Source organism: Stenella coeruleoalba (assembly GCF_951394435.1).
Source record: "Stenella coeruleoalba genome assembly, chromosome: 7".
NCBI lineage: Eukaryota > Metazoa > Chordata > Mammalia > Artiodactyla > Delphinidae > Stenella > Stenella coeruleoalba.
In genome coordinates, this window is record NC_137153.1 from 121,361,135 (window position 1) to 121,384,854 (window position 23,720).

The window sequence follows — 23,720 nt, forward strand, 5'->3', positions numbered from 1 at the left end:
TTGTGCCCATGGCTAGACCTGCCTTCTCCCCGGTGCCCGTGGGGTGCCCTCACCCAAAAGGCATGGGGCAGGGCCCTCGGAGTCACGTCGAGCGACACACAGAGGAGCCAAGCTGAGGCCTCGTGGGTGCTGCGGAGCAAGGCCCCCAGGCAGTGCCTCCCCTTCCGGCACAAAACCCCACTCCCGGAGCCCCCGGTGGGAGGAAGGCCGGGCCCTGCCCACACGCCTAGAGACAGGCCAGCGGGTGGAGGGGTCCCGGACCGCTATGCCCAACACCCGTCAGCGGCCAGCCGGCCACTGCAGAGCCCTGGTCCCACCATCCTCGTGCAGGTGAGGCTGGCTCGCAGGCAGAGCGGTCCCACCGGCCACTCCCAACCTGCAGGTGTTTCCTCCTGTCCTTCTCCCTTTCAGGCCGACTGCCTCGACCCTGTCAAACCTCGGAGCCAGAGGGCTGATCCTGTGTGTTCCGAGGCTGCGAAACTCCTACCACTCCTCCTACCCCATGAGACGTGCACGCTGACATGAAAGTCATCAGACCAACCCCCCGCCACGCCCTCTTTCCGATGGAGAACTCCATGCAGGCAAACAGCCTTTCTGGCGCTGGGCTGGACACCTCACAACCCTCTGAGCTGCAGAAGTGGGGCCATCCCACCAGACAGGAGGCCTGGGCGCTCCAGCCATCCCCAAGAGAGCAGAGCCAGTGGCCAAACAGCCCGGCTGGGCGTTCTAGGGGACCTGCACAGGAGGTCAGAGGGCGGGGGGCCCAGCCTGAGATCAGGAGACACGGGGACAGTATGGCAGCTCCTTCCAAGATTGGGGAGGGGGCAGCAGCCATGGAGAAAAGGGAACAGGGGCAGGTAGACACTTTGGCCTTCACCCCTCCGCTGGGGTGAATAGGGTTCCCCAAATCCATGTCCACCTGGAACCTCGGAATGTGACCATAAGTAAACCAAGTTCTCTGCAGGAGCAATTAGTTAAGATGAGGTCTTAGAGGATTTAGGGTGGGCCCTGAAGCCAACGACTGGTGTCCTAAGAAGAGGGAAACCTGGACACAGGAGAAGCCGTGCGGCCGGGGGCTGGGAGAGGCGGGAGGGAGCTCGGCCCTGCGATGCCTTGACGGGGGGCTCTGGCCTCGGAACGGGGGAGCGTACACCTCTGCTGGTTCAGTCGGCCCAGTTGGCAGGGCTGTGTCTCAGAGTCCTAGGAAACTCACAACCCCCGGCCCGCTGACGCCGACCTTGACCCGGGATCTGAGGGAACAGGGACCTGCTGGTTTTGGACAGATCTGATCAGACTCAGACAACACCTGCCAAGTACCAGGATGGCCCCGGTGCAGCCCCAGGTCGGGAGATGGAGGACACACGGGAAACGGTGCTAGGGAAGCCGCTTCTCCCCACCCCCGCTTCTCCCCAGGGCTCATCGTGGGCAGGAGGGGGCCAGGCTTGGGTACACCTCCTACTTCATCCTCACAGAGCCCCACAGCCCAGAGGAAGAGTGGGCCGGGGGCCAGGGGCTGTGACAGCAGCAGCCCAGAGCCCAGCTCAGAGCTTCTCCATGGGGGACACCGGAGGGACGTGGCCACTGACAGCCAGGACGGGACCCGCCTTTCTGGGAGCAGCCGGTGCTGATGAGACCCGACACCCCTCGCCACTCAAGAGCCTCCCGTTCCAGGGCCAAACACCCAACTCCCCCCCCAACAGGGTCCTGTGCAGCCCACCGCTCACCCCTGCCCCGCACCCCGTATCCTGCCCTGCTCCCACACACAACCATGGCCGCGACCCCCAGGCTGGGGTTGCTTTAGAAACACACAGCAGACAAATTCCCCCAAGTGACTGGACAAAATCCCCACGGGCCACCTCCAGCCGGCAGGACAGGGGCACGGCCGCAGCGCCGCTGTCCGAGACGCGCCCAGACCGGGGGCCTTCTGCAAAACTGGCCCGGGCTCTGGGGGCAAGGTCACGAGAGCCAGGGAAAGACCTCAGATCCTGCAGCGGCTGAAGAAGCCTAAGAGACACAACGAGACTTGGATAGACACGAGCACATCCGTGTCCACACAGCGCCATTCACAACAGCCAACCGTGGAAACAGCCACGTGTCCTCGGACAGAGGAAGGATACACCCAACGGGGTCCATCCACGCGGTGGACTAAACTCAGCCTTAAAAAGGAAGGAGATCCTGACACAGGCCACAGCAGGGACGAGCCTCACAGACATCATGCTGACCAAAGGCCAGACGCAGAGGACAAATCCTGTGTGATGCCACCCGTGTGCGGCCCTAGAGGAGTCAAACCCACAGAGACACACAGTGGGCGGCGGGGCCCGGGGCTGGCGGGGGGGAGGGGAGCGAGTGTTTAATGGGGACAGAGTGTCAGTTTGGGAAGATGAGAGAGTCCTGGAGACGGATGTGGCGACGGTTGCACAACCACGTGAATGGACTCAATGCCCCTGAACTGTGTGCTGGGAAGTGGCTAAGATGCTAGGTTTTACGTGCAAGTAACTAGAATTTTTTTTAATTAAAATTTTAAAAGCAGACCTGACAGGTGCCTGGGACAGGAACTCCACAGTGACCCTCTGGCTGTACAGGGCCCAGGCATGGGAGCCATTGGGGCCGTTCGGTGACCGCTGGAGCTGCGGTGAGGCGGGCAGCGGGCAGCCCTTGTTTCAGTGGGTCACCCAGCAATAAGGTCTGGAAGAAGTTCTGTGTTCGGTACGCGCAGTTTCTCTGTAAGTTTAATATTGTGCATCTTTTAACCCTTTCCTCAGGCATCAGAACTAGCGTCCCCAGCTGCCAGCGCTGGGCAGAGGGTAGGGGCACCTCCACCACACTCAGGGCCTGTGACGGTGACAGCGGGGCCAGGAGGCTGGAGGAAGCCACGTCACCGTGCCCCCACCCCGGAGAACGGGTGCCTAGTCCTGGGTAACGCCCACCCCCTGGGGTCCGCCCCAAGTCCTGGCCAGACGTCCTGAAAACCCTCAGAAACGAGTCTCTGAACGTGGCGGGGACCCCCCTTCTGAGCTTGAGCACTGAGCAGCAAATCACGTCGCCTGTCCTCCCAGGAGAGAAGCCCCATGATGCCAGGCAGCGGGGGGGGACAGAGAAGCCCCCCAAGCAGAGCTGGGGGCCAACTCCCAAGGAGGCCTGGTGGGGGGACTTCCCACTTTCCCTGGGTTACCGAGAATGTGAAGAAAGGCCCAGCGCAAAACTGCACGGCAGCCTCCCAGGCCCTCAGGCCCTCGCCCGGCCGGGCGGTCGCCTGCACTGGGGCCACACTGGGGCCGCTGGGCTGGCAGAGCCGCGCGGGAAGAGGAGTGCGGGGCACCCGAGGACCCAGCTCCTCCTCCAGGAGAGACCCCGAGGCCCACGCCATGAGCCCCCTGCCAACGCGCCCCCTCTCAGCCCCGCCACAGCTGCCTGAGGTCTCGGTCCGGGAATGGCAGGGCCCCCGAGGTCTAGAGGCACAACGCCCGGGTGCCCCGCCTCACCGCCTGGACGCCGTGGCCTCCTCCAGACCCGTCCTGGGCACCCACCTCCTCCTGAGGCATCTCCGCTCTTACTTTCTCTTTGCCTCCATTTCTTGGCCATTTCTTCTCACGTCATGCCCTTATTTTTCTTCTGCGGGACGGAAGAGACACGGGGAGGAAGGACTTGGAGGGCCGCGGTGGCCCCAGTTTGCGCTGCAGTTTGGGGTCCAGCCCCAACGACTCCGCTGAGACCCACCTCCCTCTCCTTTCCAGGCTGCTTCCCGGGACAAGGATGGGCCGCTAAACTGGGTTATGACAATTAACACAAATTCTGCCTCCTGTCCCCAAACTTATGTAACCGCAGACACTCTCGTCTCAGGAAAATCCTCCTCTGTCGGTGGCCCCATTTCCCGCCCTCGACCCCGGCTTAGCTCCTGAGCCAAAGGTCCTTCCAGAACTCCCAGCCTGCGCTGGTCCTTTATGCCCGCGGTCCAGGCGCTCGTCGGGCAGTGGCTACTGTCCATACGTCTGGCTGTCCACCCTCCTGGGCAAGCACAGGGTGGAGCCAGACGGCCAGCAAGGCCGCCCCTACTTCTGAGACGGCCCCTCCCCTCCAGGCACTAAAGGGTTTCTGCGCCCACCTGGCCACACCGGGTTGACTAGGGTCCCCCCAGAATTCATGCCCATCTGGAACCTCAGAATGTGACCTTATTTGCAAACAGGGTCTTTGCAGACGTAATTAGTTAAGATCTTGAGATGGGAGTGATGTGTCTACAGGCCAAGGAACGTCAAGGATCGCCGGCACCGCCAGACGCTGGAAGAGGCCAGGATTCTCCCCTACAGCCTCCAGACGGAGCCAGCCCTGCCCACACGTGGATTCTGGACCTCTGGCCTCTAGACTGTGAGAGAGTAAATTTCTGTTGCTTTAAGCCCCCAGGTTTATGGTCATTTGTTACCCAACCCCAGGAAACTGATCTCACCCCCGCCCCCGTTACATGCCAGGGCGACTGCAAGGCTCACGCCCCTTCCAGCCAGTCCTCTCCACCAGCAAACAAACATCGCTGCCCTCCTGGAGCTGAAGGACCCCACGGGGAACCCCCAGAGCAGTGTTCACAAAATAGGGGGGATGCACCACCCTTGGTAAGGGAGGGAGCCACCTTCAGACTCGAGGAGGGGGCAGGTGTGAGCGGGCAGTCAGGGCCCCACGCCAATCCCACCACCGCTTTCCCACGCGTCTGCCGGGCCCGACATCGCGGCAACACTCACTCAACAGGTAGCACAGGGACCACTGGCGAGCCTGGGGGACGCGAGCCTCCAGCCCCTACCCTGCCCGGAAGCCTCCACTGGGTCCATCCTGCCCCACTGCTCCCCGTGTCCCCCCCCCCACCTCCTCCCAACGCAGACAAGGGGCGAGGGATGGTGTGGAGGAAGGGGACAGACTCGGCCCAGTGTCCTGAGACACGGCCAGGAACCGACGATGGCTGACGGGCCGGCCATGCAGGGGTGTGGCCCCGGAGGGACCCGCCCATGCCCCGCCCGTGCCGCACACCCCACGCACATCCCCACCCCGGCAGAAGGTTTCCCGGAGAAGCCAGCGGGCAATTTGCATAATATTCTTTGCAAGTTAATATCAGCCTCTGATAATGATCTCGGCATAGCTGGAGCGCTGAGGCGGCTGTTACAACACTAAGTAATCATATTTTAAATTATGTTTCCCTTTATAGAAAGGTGTTGCAAAAACACACAGACATGAAATCTGTTGCAGCCCCTGCCAACCACCTGACCAGCTTCCCAGCGCCACGGCCGTCACTGCAGCACGGGGGCTGGCGAGACCCGCGCCGCCCGGGCCAGCCCCGCGTCCCACACTGCCCGGGCCTCACCCGGGCCAGGGGTGCGTCCCAGCAGGGGCACCGCCCAGATCTGAACCACCACGGGCTCCGGCCACGGTCAAGGGTGAGTCCGTGCAGAGAAGTTAACGGAGCACCTAGGGCTTGCTCTCATCGGGGGTCCCAACTCCCCTGGGGGTAGGTCAGGGGGGCGCTCCCCATCCCCACAGCCCCCAGCCCCTGCCTCGGGCTGGAGACTCCAGTGCCCACGCCACCAGACTTCCAGGCGCGTGTCGTGTGGCGGACGCGGGATCCTGAAAACTCAAAACCATCGGCGCTTCCAGAACTTCCCTGTTGCAGCCCCTTACCCAGCAGCTGGACTCCGGGACCCAGCCCCGGAAGGCGAGCTCATCCTTGACCCCTGCACACCCACAGCCCGACTGCGGCCACGGCACACCCTCCCGCCATGGGTGAGCCGGTCCTGGCATGGACGCAGGTCTGAGCACACGGCCACACTCGGTCCCCCTGGGGGCGCCGCAGGAGCAGGGCCTGCGTGGACGGTCACCCACAGGGATGCAGAGAGGACCGAGGCCAGGACCCGGAGGAGACAGGGGGCCCACGGCCGCCACCAAGGGGAGCCCCTTCTCTCCTTTTCTCTTCATGCAGGAGCGGGGCCCACCACTCAATCTCTATTTTCTTAAAAGCTTTCTTTTTTTTATTAAAAAAAAAATCCAATTATAGCACAAATCTCTCAGCAGGGGTCAGTGTGGAATACGAATAACTAAAGTTAATGGACATGACACAGGCAAGATTAATGCCTAAAGGGTTTCAAAAGTTGTATGATGCAGATTTCATTAACATTTTAATTGTAATGTATCTTTTTAATCTTCTCTCACCCTAATGGCTTTACGTGGCCAAAAAAACTGCTGACAACAACAAAAAGTATCAATATACAAAATTTCACAAAGGCGCTTCGCAGTGCAATGGAAACTAAATTGAAGGAGCAAAACTATGTTAACACCGTGATTTTAACAGCACAAAAGGCGGCTGCTTCTCCTTTCTTGGTGCAGAGACTGGGATGGGCGAGTTCGGAAGACAGGCAGATGCCCAGGGCTAGGGTGGGGACCCAGGACAACCCGGGGGCACAGGGAGCAGACTTCCTGCAAAGACCACCGGCAGCGCGGGAACGCCCGGCCCCTTCCCCACTAGCTGGACTCCAGGCAGTGTCCAGGAGGCAGAGGGAGGGAGGCCCTCTTCCAGAAAATGCCGCCCATCTCTGGGGATGGGGAGGGAACATCTACGGGTGTCACCATAATGAAGGGGGCATTTTGTGGGGCAAGGGCTGTGGGTGCAGACGAACTGGCACCCCGCCCCCAGCCCACAGTGAGGGGCCCTCGGTGGCTACGGCCTCCAACTTTCAAAAATGGCGTCTCAAGACATACACTTGGCCCAGACTACCAAGTATCCAGGAGATTTTTATTTTCAATCAACAAACACTCCTGGAGCACCAAACCTGTGCTCTGATCTGATGCTTCGCCCCAAATCGAGGACCTGGGGGCTGGGCCTGATGCTGGGCCTGGGGGCTGGGCCTGATGCTGGGCCTGATGCTGGGCCTGGGGGCCAGCCAGCCCTGGGCCTGGGACACAGCCCCACAGCCGGCGGCCGGGCTCACTGCTCACCCCAGTGACTATATATGGGCACTTTCAGGCCCCTGCGGTCCCCGCCCCCAGCCCTGCTGCTTCCCAGGCACACAGGCAGACACGGGGCGGGGCCCAGGAGCTCCCGGCCCATCCATGGCCATGTGCCCTCCTGGATGCCAGGGCCCAGGGCCAAGAGGGAGGGGGAAGATTCCTTCAGAGAGACCCAGAGCCAGCCTCTCCTTTCCGTGGGACCAGAGACCAACACCTCAGAGAAAAGTATGCCTCCATCCGCCCTGGAGACCGAGAAGCAGCCTCCCCTTAAAGGGGCATGAACCCCTCACTGGCTCTGGTCCACCTCCAGGGAGGGGGCACCTCCACAGGGCCCCCAGGCGGGGCCTGCTCACCTTGGGCCTCGCAGCAGTAGCATCACGACACACAGGCCAGGGTGGGGCTCAGAGGGGGTACGTTACCCACCCAAGGTCACAAAGCCTTGAGCTGGATGTGACCTGAGAGAGACCTCCGAGGTCCTGCTCCCAAGGGCCTCCTTGCCCGGACCCAGGTCCAGCCAGCGGAAGCTGGGGGCGGGGCAGGCCCCAGAGAGCCGGCGCCGCATCGGATTCCAGCTCCGTTTCTCCTGCTCAGACCGGCTCCCAGGCCCGGGCAGGGGTGAGCGGCCCCCACTGTCCATGTCCTCATGGGGACTGCGCCACTCTGAGGATGCCAACCACAAAGGCAGCCACCAGGGAGCTCGGCTCCCAAGTTCACGTCCCAAACACCTCTGTGCCTGCCCCACCTGCTGAGACCCTCCCCCACAGGGCACCTTCTTCCGAAACCTGAACTTTAAATGACAAAGGCCAGAGGCCAGGGCAGAGCAAGGCCAGCTCCCAGCGAGCAGGCAGCTGCAGGTGACAGACACAATGAGGGAGCCGGGGCCAGCCGGGAAGCATACTTTGCAAATGATCTCATCGAGAGCCAGGCCTGGTGAGAGCAAGGATTTGCTAAAAGAGAAACAGAGGTCGCCAGGATCCCTGGCTGCTCAGAGGCAGGGTGGGTGGCAGTGGCGCCTCGGGCCTCGGCCTCGCTAAGGGGACTGCTTCCCCTGGCCAGCGGGCTGGGTCCCTGGAGCCCAGGATGGCGGGGGGGGGGGGGGGGCTCGGGGGGCGGGGGGGGATGTAGCCTCCCAGGCACAACCTCGGTGGCTCAGGACACAAGGAAAGAGGGAACGAGGCTGCGGCAGGCAGGGGAGGACACACAGGCTTCACCCAGGGCCACGGCGTGAGGGGGTCGCTCTCATCTCTGAACTGGCGCGAGGACACCAATGAAGATGCTGGCTCTGGTCCTAAATTCCGGCCCCACCTGGAAGTACCCGAGGGCCAGACGGCTCACCTCGGGGAGGACCAAGGGGATGCCCGGGAAAGCGTGCTGAACGCAAATGAGGCGTTCGGAGAGGCCTGGGCAGGGTCTAGAACGCGGACGGGCCGGGCAGCGCTCTCTGCAGACCCGGCAGGCGGGCAGGCAGGCAGTGAGAGGCCCTGAAGCCCCTCACCAGCCCCCAGTCGGACCCCAGCCCCAACCAGACTTTACAAGCTCCTGAAGTGGGGCTGCCCACAGCCAGCAACAGCTCTGGGTCCAGCCAGGGACCGGCGGCCCCTGTCCCTGTGGAGGGAGACACCCCTCCAACTGTACCGAAGACATTGCTCTCCTTCAAAAGACCAGGCCTGAAGGCCAGGTTCCTTGGGCCGGGACACCCCTCGGGGACACCGGCCACGGGAAGGAGCCAGGCCCAGGCCAGCTAACACGATAGATCCTCAGCTGGAAGGCAGCTTGTCTTGTCCCAAGAACGCAGCCCGGGTCAAGTTCCCCAAGTGCGCCTGTTACACGGGGGTCTGCAGGCTCTTGGGAGAAACACGCTGGAGAATCAGGAGCGAAGGGCCGTGATCTGGGCCGCAGTTCCCGCTCAAACGGCCCAGCAGACGTTCCCCACCCTGACCCCAGCCAGGGCAGCTCATCTCACCCCCCACACCCCAGCAGGACAACAGAACCCAGGGAGGGACCAGGTCGGAGAAGAGCCAGGCGAGACGGGACAGGGTCACCCGGAAGGGGGCAGATTGGCCATGGGCCGCAGGGACAAGACTTGCTTCCCCGGGGTGGAGGGAATGAGGCCTCAGCTGCCTGAGACTCCCAACCCTACAGATGGTGAGTGCAGTGGATGGTACCGGAAGGCCCAGGGCCTGGAGGGAGTCCGTGTCCGGTGCAGCCCATACCTGCCTCTGCATTCCTGGGAGCACAGACCTCAGAGGAAGAGGCGGGGGGTGGAGCCCTGGGAACATCCTTGAAAGGGTCAAAGCCACATTTCTTACTTTCTGTCCCAGGAGGGGTCCCAGGCCCACCCCAGCCCAGGCTGCAAGTCAAGCACGCTGAGCCCTAGAGGCAGAGGTGCCCGAGGAACGTAGGCTGTGAATGTCAGCTCAGCACTTACCATCAGCACCGTCTCTCTTGTATGAATAATGCATCTCACGCTTTCGTTGGGAAACAGAGAGAGGCTTTAAGGTTCTGTTAAAAGTCACCCACCAGCCCACCTCCCGAAGACGGGCTCTCTTGAGGGTCCCAGCACATCCAGGACAAAGAACCCAGACGCACTCCGGGCAGCCAGGGTGGCCTGGTGTCCCCGTGTCAGAAAATGCACAAGCTTTTTCTCCTGGTCCAAGATTCTGCAGGAGGCTCGGAACGGCTGCAGGGCAGAGGCCGGCCGAAGCCGGCTCCGACTCAGCGCGGTTTCAGACACCATGTCCGGCGCCCACCCCGCCTGGGTGTGACCACCGAGAACCGATCTCTGCCACTGAGAGGGGACGAGGGATATCCTGTTCTACTGCTGTGCCCCTTCCAGCCAGCTCACCGAAACAGCAGGGGGCCAACCACCCTGGGTCTCCCCCTCCCAGCTCCTTCACTCAGGCTCCAGCCAAGGTACCAACAAACGGTGGCTTGTCCCACGGGAGAATGCCAGCGGCCTCCTGGGAGGGGTGGACACCACAGAGGGCCACGGGGAGAGGGGGAGGGGGATTGTTGGAAGGTGGAGGGCAGTGCCCGCTGCTTGACCCTTCAGCTAACTCCTTGTTTCCTCATCTCTAAAATGGAGCCAACACTTGAAGATACCTCTCCTGGGCTCTGTGCGGGGCTTAGACGACACCCCGCACGGAGTGCTGAGAAGCACCTGCGCCGAGACCAGGAGAACCGCGTCCTTTGTCATCAGGGCAAACTGGGGGGGGCGAGGGGAGAGGGGTCTGGAGCTCAAGAGGGAAGCGGAGGGGAAGGTGGGGGGATGGGAAGGGGAGACCTGGAGAGAGACCCGGACCAGACCAGACGGGTACAGGGGTGTGCGTGCAGGGTGCTCAGAAGACCAGCTCTACCAGATGGCCAGCCCACGGAGGGTGCTCTCCCCCCGCCCAGCCCCCCACTACACAGGACAGGCTCAGCTAGAACAGACAGCCAGGGGACACATGGCTAGGTGCCCAACAGGTCCCTCCCTCGGACGGCCCAGGAGGGAGGGGCGTGTCCCCGGGGCCGTGTCCCCAGGCCGAGCCCGCGCGGGTTGCCCACCCCAGAGGGCTGGGCTCCGTCCGTCCGGTCGGGGGAGACCTAGTGTCCCGAGCGCCCCGAGAAACCCGGCAGGAGAGGAGACGCTCGGAGCCCGGGTCCCCGCTCGGCGGGGCGGGGCGCGGCCCGGCCCGGGCGAGCGCCTCCCCAGGCCCGGACGCCGCCGGCCAGCTCCGCGGGCGGCGCGCGGCGCGAACTTGGGCACTGCGGCAGGCGAGGGCGGGCGCGCCGCGGAGTTCGCGGGAAGTGCGGCGGTGGGACCCGCGGGCGGCGCGAAGTTGGGGTACCTGCGGGCGCCGGCCCGGTCCGGCCTGCAGTAGGAAGTGCTCCGGCGGCCCGGCGCTCCGGCTCACATGGACTTTCTCCGGCCGCGCCCAGCACCGGGCCGCACCGCGGCGGGCGGGGCGCGCGGGGGAGGCGCCGCGGGCCGTTTAAAGGGACAGCGCGCCGGCCGCGCGCGCGCACTCGCCGCCCTGGGGCGCGCCGCCCCGCCGCCAGGTGGGCGCCCTGGGAGGGGCAGGGGCGGGGGGATCCCCGGCCCTGAGGTCCGGGGTTGGTGGGGGTGGGGGGGCGGCCGTTCCGCGCCCCCTCCGTGCGCCCCCTCCGCAAACTCCTGGCGTGCGACTCTGCGCCGGGCACTGAGCCGGGGCCGGACGCGGGAAGGGCAGGGGCGCCGACCCACACCCTCTCGAGGTGTGGAGCCCCCGGTCCTGGGGCGCCTCCTCCCCGCGGCGGCCGCGCTTGCACGGGGCAGGCTCCGGGATGCTGGGCCAAGTGGTGCCGCCGGCTGGAGCGGGTACGCGGCCTCGGCTGCACCGACGCCCCGGAGGCCGGAAAGCGGGGACGTGGGAGCGCCCTTGGGCGAAGCGCGCGTCGCCGGCGCCTCCTGCGCGGATCCCGGTAACTGCGAGCTGCGTAGACGCGGCGGGGTCTGCTTTCAGGCCCGGCGTGATCCGGCCGCGCTGGCCGCTAGTGACTGCCGCCACCACCCCCCCCCGCCCCCCGCCCCCCGTGGCTCCCGGTTTGCTCGAGGTCACCCTCCTGTGGACAGAGGTGAGGTTTTAAAACAAGTGCGCAGAGATAGAATCAGCCACAAACCGGAAAGGACCCACAGAAGGCCCCTCAGTCGCCCCACCCTAACCTGAGGCCTGGGGTCAGGACAGGCTGCAGTGGTCCTCCAAGACTAGAGACCTCCTGGCTCCCTCACCCCTACAGGGTCCTGGCAGGAAAATGGGGGTGGCACCAGGACAGTGGTCCTGAGCATAACGTCACCAGGAGGACGGGGTTGATGTGAAGAGCAAGATGCCCCCCCACTCCCCCCCCCCCCCCCCGCTGAGCACATTCTGGGCCCCTTGGGGGTCAGGGGCTGGGGCTAAAGCCCTGCAGGACAGTTGACCAAGGTCACTCCTAGGACAGTGCTCAGAAGCCTGGTCTAAGTACTTCTGTCCCCAGTCTCATGGTAGGTCCTTGACCTTGGTCGTGGACTGACCCCTGACCCGCAACGTGAGGGTCTGCACAGAAAGCTTCCACCCACCAGCTCACTCCTGCCTTGCCCTCTGGGCGATGGGTATGAACCCTGAAAGACTCCCTGGGCACACCCCCAGAACCCCACTTAGATCTAAGCTTGTCCCAGGTCCCACCCCCCCAGCGCAGCGCATGCCCCAGCCTGCAGGGCAGTCTGACTGTCCTGAGGGGCCTCTACAGGTTGCCGGCACAGTCCCGTGGATTGGCGTGTGGTCCCAGCCCAAGAGGTGCACGGAGAGAGTGACAGGTAAACGCCACCTGCTCAGCTTGGGGACCAGCTGAGGCCCTGGGCCGGGAGGGAGGCCATGCGTTGGCCTAGGGCAGCTCAGCAGCCCCAAGGTTGCAGCTAGCTACTAAGTGTTATTTAGGATCTCGGGGCCCTGGGAAACCGGGGCTTCTGCCAACACCACCTGTGAGCAGAACATCTAGCTGCTTCCAGGCAAGGGGTCAGGACTCGAGAAGCCCTCCACGAGGCACCAAGGTCCTCCCCTGCCCAGGGCTGGGGCCACCGTGTGGATGGCGTCTAGAGGTGAAGCTGGGCGGGGGTGCTGACTTGTACACACTCCCGGTGGGAACACACTCGCCCGGGGGGCTGGTCGCAAATCTGCACGTTCCAGTTGTTTTCCTCTCTTGTATTTTCTTATTAAAGAGATTCTTTCTTCTTTGATGAGGGACATTTGGAAAGTGTTGATAAGTTTTTAGAAGACAACAGATAACCAGAAACCCGTCCCAAGGATAAGGGGCTTCGGTGCAGTTTCCCTGTGCATGTGTGCGCGTGTAAACCACACTTGCACACTTTCAACGCTACCGCTGAATACCTACTAAAATCCAGGCCTGTGCTACACGTTCTGCGTGTTATCTCACTTAATTTTCACAACAGTTCTATAAAGCTGGTTCTCTATTCCTGTTTTACTTACGAGAAGAATGCAGCTTAGCAAGAAAATGCAGCTGGGCTGGGGGTCCCTCACGCCGGGCCCCCCAGCAGGCAGGGTGGGGCGCGGTCCTGCAAAGCCCCCTGCCTCCGCCTGTTGACCCTCAGGACTCTTAGACGGTACAGACGATTCGCCTGGGCCGGCTGGTGTACAGGCCTGGCAGCGGCCCCAGCCCCCTCTTGCGGGATCTGATTAGCACTGCAACCCCCCGAGATGCCAGCGAGGGTTTTCTCAGCTCGGGGAGGCCTGGCCTGGCCTCTGGTCCTGAGCTTTCGTGGCCTGCAGCTTGAGTTTCCCCCTTTTATCCAGAGAGCGTCAGGCTGGGGAAGGAGGGTAGGCACAAGAGGGAAATCTGCAAACAAACTGCTGAGCAGGGTGTCGGGGGCGGGGGCTCGGGGTGCACTTGGGAGCAAGGGCTGGTCACCTGTCTGTCCTTCCCTGGACGGTGGAAGCGTTTGGTAGCCGGCCAGGTGCTGCTTCGGCAGTCCTGCAGGTGGCCGAGTGCTCAGCGGAGGCCTGTTGGAGCAGCGGCTGGATGGAGCCGGGCTCCTGGGGAGGAGGGACCTGAAGGGACGCCTTCCTCCTCCGGGCTCCCCGTGTCCACACCAGTCAGCTGAGACCGCTGCGCCGTGCACCCGGGCTCTGCTCTTGTCCTGGGCTCCGTGTCGCACGGGGCGCCCACCCTGGGGGCTGTGGTCATGCAGGGATCCCTGAAATCGAATGCAGACGGGCGGGTCTGCCCCAGTTGGCCTCACCAGTTCTGGGAAGAGGCTGCTTCCTCCACCCAAGGCTCATCTCGAAGACGCATTAAGACCCATGAAACACACCCAGCCCAAGTCTCACTTAGCCAGGCGCTTCCCCGCTGTCCACTTGGGTGGCTGATAGATGTCTCAGTGTGACACGGCTGAACAGACCCTGACTGTGCCCCAAAACTGCCCCCCGACACGCCCTTTGCCTCAGCAAATGACAGCTCTTCCTTCTGGGAGCACCATCCTTCAGCAGCTCAGGCCAACCTTGGATTCTCCTCACTTTTCTCACACCCCAGTCCTGACAGCTCTGCCTCAAGGCTGTGTCAGGAATCCTACCACTTCTTACCGCCCCCCGCTGCTACCTTCCTGCTCCGGCCCCCCCGTTCGCAGGTCACTGCAACAGCCCCATAACTGGCCTCCCCGTCTGCCCTCTCTTGCCCCTGCCTGTGTCTGTCACCACGTGGCAGCACAGAGATGCTTCTAAACATGTCAGATCATGACCCCCTGCTCAGGTCCCTCGGCGGCCCCCATCTCACTTCTCACTCAGAACGCAAGTCCTTACAGTGGCCGGGACCTGGCTCCTCATGCTACACTCACCCCCGCTTGGTCGCTCTCCAGCTCTAGCCCCACTGGTTTCTGCATGGGTCCTCCACATGCTGGCATCCTTCTGCCCCAGGGCCTTTGCACCTGCTGTTCCCACTGCCTATACCTTCTTCCCCCAGTGTCTTTGAGGCTGACCCTATCACTTCTTTTGGGTCTCTGCCCAGATGTCCCTGGACCGTGGGCCTTCCTGACCCTCCCATATGAAAGAGCCAGTTGGGCCATCGCCAGTCGGCTCTCCCTGACCCAACCCTGATACTAATCCACTCTGACGTTCACAGCCCCCGTCTCCCCTTCGGGCACAGGCTCCCCGTCTCGTCCACTACCCCGGCCCTGGGGGGTACCACACACAGACAAGAGGCCCACGGACGTCTGCAGAGTGTGAGTGCCTGAGGGGTGCTGTGTGCTCACTGACGAGGGGCCGGGACCTCCCACCCACCTGCCTGAGTTCTCGGTGCCACTTTCCCATCCTCAGAGTGTCCACGGTGCCTGGTCGGCAGGAAGGGAAGGAGCAGGCGGGGAACCCCGGGGTCAGACCCTCGGCCAGGACTGCGGGGCTGAGAACAGACTCCAGCGTCAAAACCGGCAGAGCGAGAAAGCAGTGCTTCCCCACGAGGGTCCTGTCGGCTGCCCTGCGTGAGAGCCAGCAGCCCAGCGGAGACAGCGCCTTGGCCCAGGCGGCCCAGCGAGCAAAGGGAGGCTTGTCTGCCTCCTGGCTTGACCTTTGCCAGTGGGACACGGAAAAGCCTGGGGTGGCATGGCCAGCGTTTACGTCCTCAGGGGAAGCCTCTAGGTCTGGGGCAGAGGGGATACCTGACTCCAGGTCCAGTCCCTCCTTGGAAGCTGCCCCCAGGTGGGGGCTTCCCGGGCCTTCATCGGGAGGGGCTCGTGGGGGGTTTTCCTGCAAGCATCGGAGCATCTGTGTTCCCAGCAGGGGTACAGTCAGCGAAGACCCCCACCCCACACCAGGCGACTGTCAGGAAAGGGGTGAGGCTCCCTTTCCGGCTCCGAGAGGGGCCCTGGCCACCCCATGAGCGGCCGCACGCCAGCAGCCCACAAAGCGCCTCTTTGTTAGGACACCGCTCCGTGCCAACCAGGCCATCCACTCGCGGTTGGGCTTTGAGCAGGGCCCCCGCCCTCCCCTAGACCCACAGAAGTCAGGCCCTCCAGTTTAGCTGCGTTTCTGCCCACCCCGTCCCCGGCTCGGGGTTCACCGAGGCCAACCCCTCTCTTAATACCAATCCTTCGGCCCACCTGAGGAGCCCCCCCAGGAAGTCTGCCAGGACCCCAAGGTGGTGACCACCCAGGCTTGGAGGGGAGCATGGGACTTCTCCCCATCACAGCCTCTCAGGGCGATGACAGCCCGGGACAGCGGGCACGGACCTCCCCGGCCACCCAGGGCCCAGGCTACCCACCGGCCAAAGCTCTGCACAGGCCGGTCAGGCTGGGCACCTCTCCGAGGAAGGCCCCAGCTGCCCTCCCGAGGAAACCATCTCTGCTTGGGTTCCTGGCGGAGCCTGGAGATCCCGTTTGCCCGCAGGGGCACATTGTGTGCGGATTCCAGCACAAGGGGCGGGACGCTGGGGAGGTGTTGGCTGGGGCTGGCGAGTCTGAAGGGCTCCCCCGCCCCCGCAGATCCTCCGACAAAGCGGCTGGCAGCCTGGCCTCCTGGATATAAGCCCCCCCTGGCCCTTGGCCCCCCCTCCACTGCCTCTGCTGTTTCTCTGGTAGCTATTCTGGAGAACCAGGGAGACCCCTGGGGAAGGGCCACCCCCCAGGTGTCCCTCCACTCCCCTCTGGGGCCGTGCTGGGCCGCGGGCACCTGTGGGCACTGTGGGCACTTTTTTTTTTTTTTTCCGGTACGCGGGCCTCTCACTGTCGTGGCCTCTCCCGTTGTGGAGCACAGGCTCCGGACGCGCAGACTCAGCGGCCATGGCTCACGGGCCCAGCCACTCCGCGGCACGTGGGATCCTCCCGGACCGGGGCACGAACCCGCGTCCCCTGCATCGGCAGGCGGACTCTCAGCAACTGCGCCACCAGGGAAGCCCCTGTTGGCACTTTTCAGTGTCATTGCTGAGCTTGCTCTGAAGCCTGGTGTGGCCTGCAGTGCCCAGTGGCACCTGGCTCTGCCTGCCAGGTGCCCGTCATCCCCTGCAAAGCCTGCATTGGGGGGCATCCGCCTACATCAGAACTGGGACCAAGCTTGTCCTGCAGTGAATCTGGGGACAGACTCCCAGGGCTCCAGGCCCCCAGCCAGCCCATGTTCCCCTGTGGGTGGCAACTGGACCCCATGGAGGGGATGTGGTTCTTAAACTTCTGTGCATCCGATGGAAAAGTCCGGTTGTACTGCAGACACGGGAGCTGGGGACTAGGGTGATGCCCAAGGACAAAGTGTGGGGGGGAGTGGGGGTAGATATAGTGGAGAGAAAGGCTGGCGAGACCCCACTTTGTGTCTCTTCTGTGATCAGTGACGTCCCACCAGGCCACTCCGCAGCCTTGGTCCTCTTCCTACCCACGCACACTGTCTTCGCAGGACCCAGGCTGCCTGACTGTGCAGGCTGCTCCCCCTGTGCCTGCGGCCACAGGGCCTTTGCACCTGCAGTTCCCCTGCCTGGGACACCTCCTCTCCAGCGTTGGCAAGTGAACTCCGGCTGGTTCATCCTTCAGGCCCGGGTAGTTCACCTGGGCCCTCGGGGAAGCCATCCCGACCCCCCAGCTGGCTCTCACAGTTCTGGGCCCCCTCCTCGCGGCTGAACTGCTACGCTTGTGAGCAGATGGTTTAATCAGGAAGAAGAGACAGGACTTGCTCAGAGGGAGGCTCCGGCAGCCTGGGTGGGCTGCAGGCGAGCGAGCAGGTACCTGTCTCCAGACATCAGGTCCTCCTGGAAGTCCTGCTCTGTGTCAGCCCTGGGACCCTGGAGAACGTGATGGGCCAGGGCTGCTCCCCTGGGGCTGCTGTCCTAGTCAGGGAGACAGACAGCTAAAAACCCCCAAAATATCACGGACTGAAAAGTGCCGTGCACACAGTGAGGTACTACTTCATCCCTTAGGATGGCTAGAAAAACCCAGAAGCAAAAAACCCAGAAGATAACCAACGCTGGGGAGGATATGTCGGGAGACGAGGGTGCAACGCTGGTGGAAACTTAAGCGGTGCCGCTGCCGTGGAGAACCGTGGGCCGTTCTTCAAAAAATTAAACGTGGAGCTACCGTATGATCTGGCAACCCCCCTCCTGCGTGTGCACCCCGAAGAATTAAAAGCAGGGTCTACGAGAGACGTGTGCACCTGTTCACAACAGCCAAAATGGGAAAACAGCCTGGTGTCCACAAAGGGATGAACAAAATGTAGTATATATGGTACTTTTGATGGAATATTGCTCAGCCTTAAAAAGGGGTGGAAATTCTGTACAGGCTGCAGCACGGATGAGCCTTGAGGACATTGTGCCGAGTGAAATGAGCCCAACGCAGCAGGCCAGGTCCTGTAGGATCCACTCACAGGAAGCCCTAGGGGAGTCACATCCACAGAGACAGAAAGGAGGGGGCGGGGCCGGGGCTGGGGGGGGGTGGGGCGATGGGGAGTGAGTGCCGGGGGTGGGGGGGGGGAAACAGAGTGTCAGTTTGGGAAGACGGGAAAGTCCTGGAGACGGATGTGGGGGTGGTTACACGACAATGTGAATGTGCTCGATGCCCCTGAACTGTATTCTTAAGAGTGGTCAAGACGGTGGATTTTATGTTATGCATATCTTCCACAAGAAAAAAACAAAGGGCCGTGCGGGGCACTGAGAGGAGGAGGCTGTTGGCTGAGGAGACCTGGGGGCTGGGGGGGCAGGTGGGCAGGGCCGAGGGAGCAGGGATCCAGGTACCACCAGGAACAGGCTCCGAGGGGGCGGGGCCAGGCGGCGAGGGGCGGGGCCAGGACTCTGCCTTGTTCTGACCCGCCTGCAGATGAAGAGGTCTCCTGGCCGCTGGGCAAAGGAGAATGTTCTGCTAGACCCGCTGGGGCCTCTCCCGGGGTCCAGGGAGGGCTGAGGGGCATGGACTGGATCTGGAGGGGGAGCCAGGAGGACCGAGGGATCGGGGGTGCAGCGCTCAGACTGTTGCTGGGAAGGTGGCCCATGATGGCCATTTCCCCAGATGGGGAGGTGGGAGAACAGTTTGGGGAATCAAGCCCCCCGTGGAAATGACGAGTAGCAGTTGTTGCTCCTGTGTCGAGGCCCTGGGGAGTCAGACCAGGCTCAGCTGGGGGTCAAAGGCTCGGGGACGGAGGCCCCGCTGTCACCGGTGGTCACATGATCTGCCCTGACCTCTCGGCATCTGGCCACACGGCTGACCCTCCCTCCTCCTCCAAACACCTTCTAGTGGCTTCCTGAGCCACGGCTGCTGTCCTGGATCCCCTACGCGCTGTGCTTCCCCTCTGCCCTCCACCCCAGGCCCCGATACACAAATCACAGAGTGCAGGGCCCCAGGTGACAGGTGTGCGTGTTAGGGTCTGAGGTGCGCTTGTCCACGCTGGGGTCTGTGGGGAGCGTCCTGGGGCCGGCCTGGCCTGCCCTCCCTGCTGCAGGACCCGAGCCCTTGCCTGGGACTCACGGGCCCTGCCAGCTGTGCGCCCAGGGTACGCGGGGGATGGCTGGGAGGCTGGGCCGGGGAGATGCTCTGGCAGCTCAGACCCCAGGCAGACACACAGAGTTTGGTGTCTGCACTTGAGACAGCAGCTCACGCCCCGGGGCTTCCACCTGAGGCCGGCCCAGAGTGCTGGCCCCAGGATTTGGATCCCGGTCTGGTCCTGTGAGGAAAACCAAGTGCTTGGGGTCTGAGGCACATGCGACTAAAAATCATTCCTTCTCCGGGGTGATGGGGTCCACACAGGGAACTGAGGGGAGGCCCACAGGGCGTGGCCATCAGCAGAGCCTTCCCCGAAGGGCAGGGGCCGGACTCGCCCCCAGGTGCCCAGGGTCAGCTCTCACCCGGCCCGCTCCCCAAGGTGGTACTCAAGGGGCTGAATGCTGCCCCGGGCCCTGTGAATCGGGGCCTCCGCGGGGGGAGGAGGTGACATGTCCAGTTGACCCCATTGGCCTCTGACCCTGCTGGACCATCATTCCCGTGCCCCTGGCTACACATGGGCCTGGCACCTCCTGGGCCTCTCCACGGGCAGCCTCACCTGCTCCATCGGGGGTCATGAGGTTTGGGTAACAAAGTCCACGTGGCCATCCCTGGCCCTGGGAATCTTCCCCCAAAGCAGCGGCTTCACTGAACTCCTAACACCTCACCGTGGGCTGGGGTCATCCCTCGCCCTGGGCTGGGGGGGTCCCCACGGAGCCCTGCACTTCTGGGAATCGAGTGCCCAGCAGCAGTGCCCCCGTGATGGCCGAGTCACTCTCTGAGCCCCTTCCAGCTCTGTCTGCTCCTGGGCCCACCAGAGGCATGGCCTGACCCTGGGAGAGGGGCGTGGAGGGGCGGTGCTGCCCAAGCTGCCTCTGGGCCTCTGGGGATGGTGTGGGGCCTGGCCAAGGCCCGGTGGGCAGTGGGGAGCCCGAGGGACACCCCAGCGCGGCTCCGCCCCTCCTGCCGCGCCTGCCGTCTGGCTCAGGGACGAGCTGAGGCCTCCTGCCTGTTTCCCAGGTCCCACGGAGGGGCCGGGACCCACTCTCTGCTTAGGGGGTAGGCACAGAGAAGGGACACACAGGGTCCTCTGCTCTCCAAGCCCGACCCAAGTGAGACCCTCCCACGCAGACCCTCAGGGAATCAGGGCAGAGAGGGGAGCCATGGCCCAACGCCCACACCAGGTCACTGACAAGCGTGGCCCTGAGCCGGCAGGCAGGAGGATGGATGGAGGTGAGGCCCCTGCACTTTGAGGCACTGACTGTCTGTACCTGGGGCGCTTGGGATGGCAGGGATGACCGAATCCAGCTCTGCCCTTCAGTTTCACGGCCCCAGTCCCTGCTGGCCATTGCCATCCCCGTGTCATCTTTCTTTTACCCTGGGAAGTTCCGGGCAAGGACCCGGCAGCTCAGATCCGGGCTGCCAGAGCGGGGCGTCCAGCCTGGGGGAGGGGCGGGTAGGTCTTTTGGTCACCAGATATGGCCTTAGCTCAGGCCTGGGCTTTGTGCTAACAGCCAAGTCCCCATCTGTCCCTGGTCCCATCGCCGCCGGAGCCCGAGCCTCACCACGGAGCTCCCGCCTCACGGCCGTGGATCTGCCAGTGTCCAGGGAACGAAGCCCTATGGGCACTTCTGTGCAGGAAAAGCCGATCCCGGGAACTAGGTGCCTACAGAACCACAGGAAGGGGGGCTTCCCTGGTGGCGCAGCGGTTGAGAGTCCGCCTGCCAATGCAGGGGACACGGGTTCGATCTCTGGTCTGGGAAGATCCCACATGCCGCGGAGCAACTAAGTCTGTGCGCCACAACTACTGAGCCTGCGCTCTAGAGCCCGCGAGCCACAGCTACTGAAGGCCGTGCGCCTAGAGCCCTAGAGAAAGCCCACTTGCGGCAACGAAGACCCAACGCAGCCAAAAATAAATAAATAAATAAATTTATTTAAAAAACCCATAAAACACAGGAAGGGCCAGGAGGGAGGAGCCGGGCTGAGTATCGGCCACAAAGAGCGAGGAGGCTGAGGCTGCAGAGCGTGGCCACCTCGCCCTGTGTCCATGGGGACCTGCCTGCTCCTCTCACCCCTGCCCCGACCTGAGCAAGCCACTGGGTCGGGGGTAGCCTGGCCCCAGGCAGGCTGCAGGGGTGCCGACACCTGGAGATGGTGCCTCTCTCCCTGACAGCCTACCAAGCTCCCTCCTCTTTAGTCTCTACAGTGGGAGGGGGCATTTTACTCACAGCTGAAGGACTGAGCAGGCACTGGGTTGAGTACCGTTTATCTATCACGTAATCCACCGCCCTTGCCCTTCCAAACCCCAGGCAGAGCGGCGTTCCTTTCCTTCTGTTAGTTCCCTTTACAGACCGGGCAGGAGTGCCCACCCCTTTCAGGTCCTACCTGTGGCTCCAGCACGGGTCTGTGATGGGGGTACAGACTGGCTTCGGAGAACCGGGGATCCCTAAACACCCCTGGCAGGGACCCGGTGTCAGCACACAGACCCCGCTCCAGCCTGGAGGCTGAGTCAGGGCCCAGCGGGGTGGACAAAGCCAGCAGGTGTGAAGTCAAGCCTGCAGCTCAGGGCTGGGCCCCTGTTGGGGAGGGGATCCAGAGGCCCACCTCCTGCCCTCCTGCTGTCTTACAGATCAGCCCCCAGCAGCCGGGCCTGGCAGTTCCACTGAGGGTGGGGTCCTCATTTAGGGGCAGGAAGTTGCCGAAGGCTACTCTGGGGATTAAGCCTTGCTCACCTGGCCCCAGACTCCTCCCCGAAAGCCCTTCTCTGGGGTCAGCCTCTGCTTCCACTGGACCGTCTTCTCCAGCTGGGAGCCTTGTCCAAGAGCGCACCCACAGCTGGGGCGCAGGAGTCCGGGTCTGCTAGGGTGAGGCACCGCCTCCCAGACCCCGCGTGGCCTTGGGCTGGAGGTGCAGCTGGGGGTGGGGCACCTGTCTGCGCAAGTGCCTCTGGCCCCTTCCCCATCCCCTCCAGGCCTCAAGCGGCCCTGCAGGGCAGGTGCACCGGCCAGAGTGAGGGGCCTGCGGTGCCCCGGGCCGGCTGAGGCTCCTGGGCAGGCGAGTTTGGGTCCCTCGCACAGAAGGAAACTGGGTGAGTATTCTGGTTTCTCGTTAGAAGCTGCAAACCCGTGGCTCTCTCTGCACGTGAATTAGGGCAGCACCGTTTTGGTTTCTGGATGCCTCCCCTCGGTTTAAATTGGACGCTCCAATCTTCTTCCTCTTTTGTCCTAAATTTCCCTCTAACATTTAGTGCAGCTGTTAAGCAGCTGCTCGCTGCTCCTGCTCCCGAGAAGGCTGAGGGCCAGGCGGCTGCGGTGACTCACCTCCTCTCAGGAAGGACAGCAGGGTCTGGCGCGGAGTCATGCCAGGGTGGGCACGGCAGCTTGGGGGGCAGTCAGTGCCTCCATAGGATGTAGGTGAGAGCGGGCACAAGCTCCCCCGGGAGGAGGAGGACAGGATGCAGACAGGACTTGGGAAAGGCTTCAGCCGCTGCAGCTAGAGACACCCAGGTGAGACAAGCAGAAGGATTTCCGGGGGCCAGGTCCTAAACAGTGGGGCCGCCTTTCCAGGAATAACTCAGCAAAATGCAAGCACCCATGCCCGTGGGCATTTCTGGAGGGAAACATCCCGCCCCTGAGACCCAGCTTACAGAGGCCTTGAGTGACCCTGGACACCGTCGTTGAGAAAGTAGAGGGCCTACTGAGTGCGATCCCTGGGGATGCAGGGGCACCTATGGTCTGAGTGTGTGTGTGTCCCCCAGGTTCATACGTTAAATCCTAGACTCCAGGTGACGGTATTAGGAGGTGAGCCCTTGGGGAGATGACTAGGTCATGAGGGTTCCACCCTCAAGAATGGGATTAGTGTAGTGACCTCATAAAAGAGGCCTCGGGCTTCCCTGGTGGCGCAGTGGTTGAGAGTCCGCCTGCCAATGCAGGGGACGCAGGTTCGTGCCCCGGTCCAGGAGGATCCCACGTGCTGCAAAGCGGCTGGGCCCGTGAGCCATGGCCGCTGAGCCTGCGCGTCCAGAGCCTGTGCTCCGCCACGGGAGAGGCCACAGCAGTGAGAGGCCCGCGTACTGCCAAAAAAAAAGAGGCCTCAGAGACTCTCGCCCCCTCCACCACGTGAGGGCTCAGAGAAGACGGCGTCTGTGATCTGGGAAGCCGTCCTCATCAGACATCGACTCTGCCCACTCCAGGACCTTGGACTTCCAACCCCGCAAGTGTGAGGACAGATGTTTGCTGTTTGCGAGCCACCAGGTCTGCGATATTCTGCCCTGAAAGGGCCGAGACAGGACAACCCCATCCACTCACCGCTCATTCCTTCGACCACTGCGTGCAGAGTGCCAGGTCCCCTTGAGAAGGGCCTTCTACAGGCTGTCCCCTTGGGACGTGTCTCTGAGGTCAAGACCAGGGCCATCCAATCTGCACCCCCCAGCAGGGCCTGCAGTCCCCCCCCTGGCTTCCGGCACCTTCCTGGAGAAGGGAGCCAGGAGAGCTCGGCCACAGGCCGGTCTGGGTCGCAGGGGACATCAGAGCCCGCTGCACCCTCTTCTGCAGCCCCCGCCCCGGGAGGAAATGCTGGCCTTGGGCGGTACTCCCCAGAGCCCTCTCCCCGCCCCACTGGGAAGAGCCGTGTCCAGCAGCCCCGTCCACTCGGGCTGTGAGTCCAGACTCCCCTTATCTCACAGGAGGAGCTGGTGGTGGAGAGAAGCAACCCCTCCCTCCCCAGGGGCAGGGCGCAAGGCCCTTCCCCACGTGAGTGGGCTCCGACAACAGTGACCAGCTGACCCCAAGCAGGA

At 63.2% G+C, this 23,720-nt stretch overlaps 1 protein-coding gene and 1 long non-coding RNA gene across 2 annotated transcripts in view; both read right to left on the reverse strand.

Annotated features, from left to right (window-relative positions):
- Positions 1–10,897, reverse strand: part of NACC2 (NACC family member 2) — a 69,405-nt gene extending 58,508 nt beyond the window's left edge. Inside the window, exon 1 of the mRNA XM_079927260.1 lies at positions 10,809–10,897. The gene's annotated coding sequence lies outside the window, so the exon portion shown is untranslated. The remainder of the gene's footprint in view (positions 1–10,808) is intronic.
- A 2,164-nt stretch (positions 10,898–13,061) lies between these two features.
- Positions 13,062–15,812, reverse strand: LOC307188985. Its single transcript, XR_013829090.1, has 4 exons — positions 15,742–15,812; positions 14,766–14,883; positions 13,402–13,687; positions 13,062–13,329 (listed from the first exon to the last, which is right to left on the reverse strand). It is a non-coding gene; the product is annotated as an uncharacterized lncRNA (long non-coding RNA).
- Between the last annotated feature and the right edge of the window lie 7,908 nt (positions 15,813–23,720).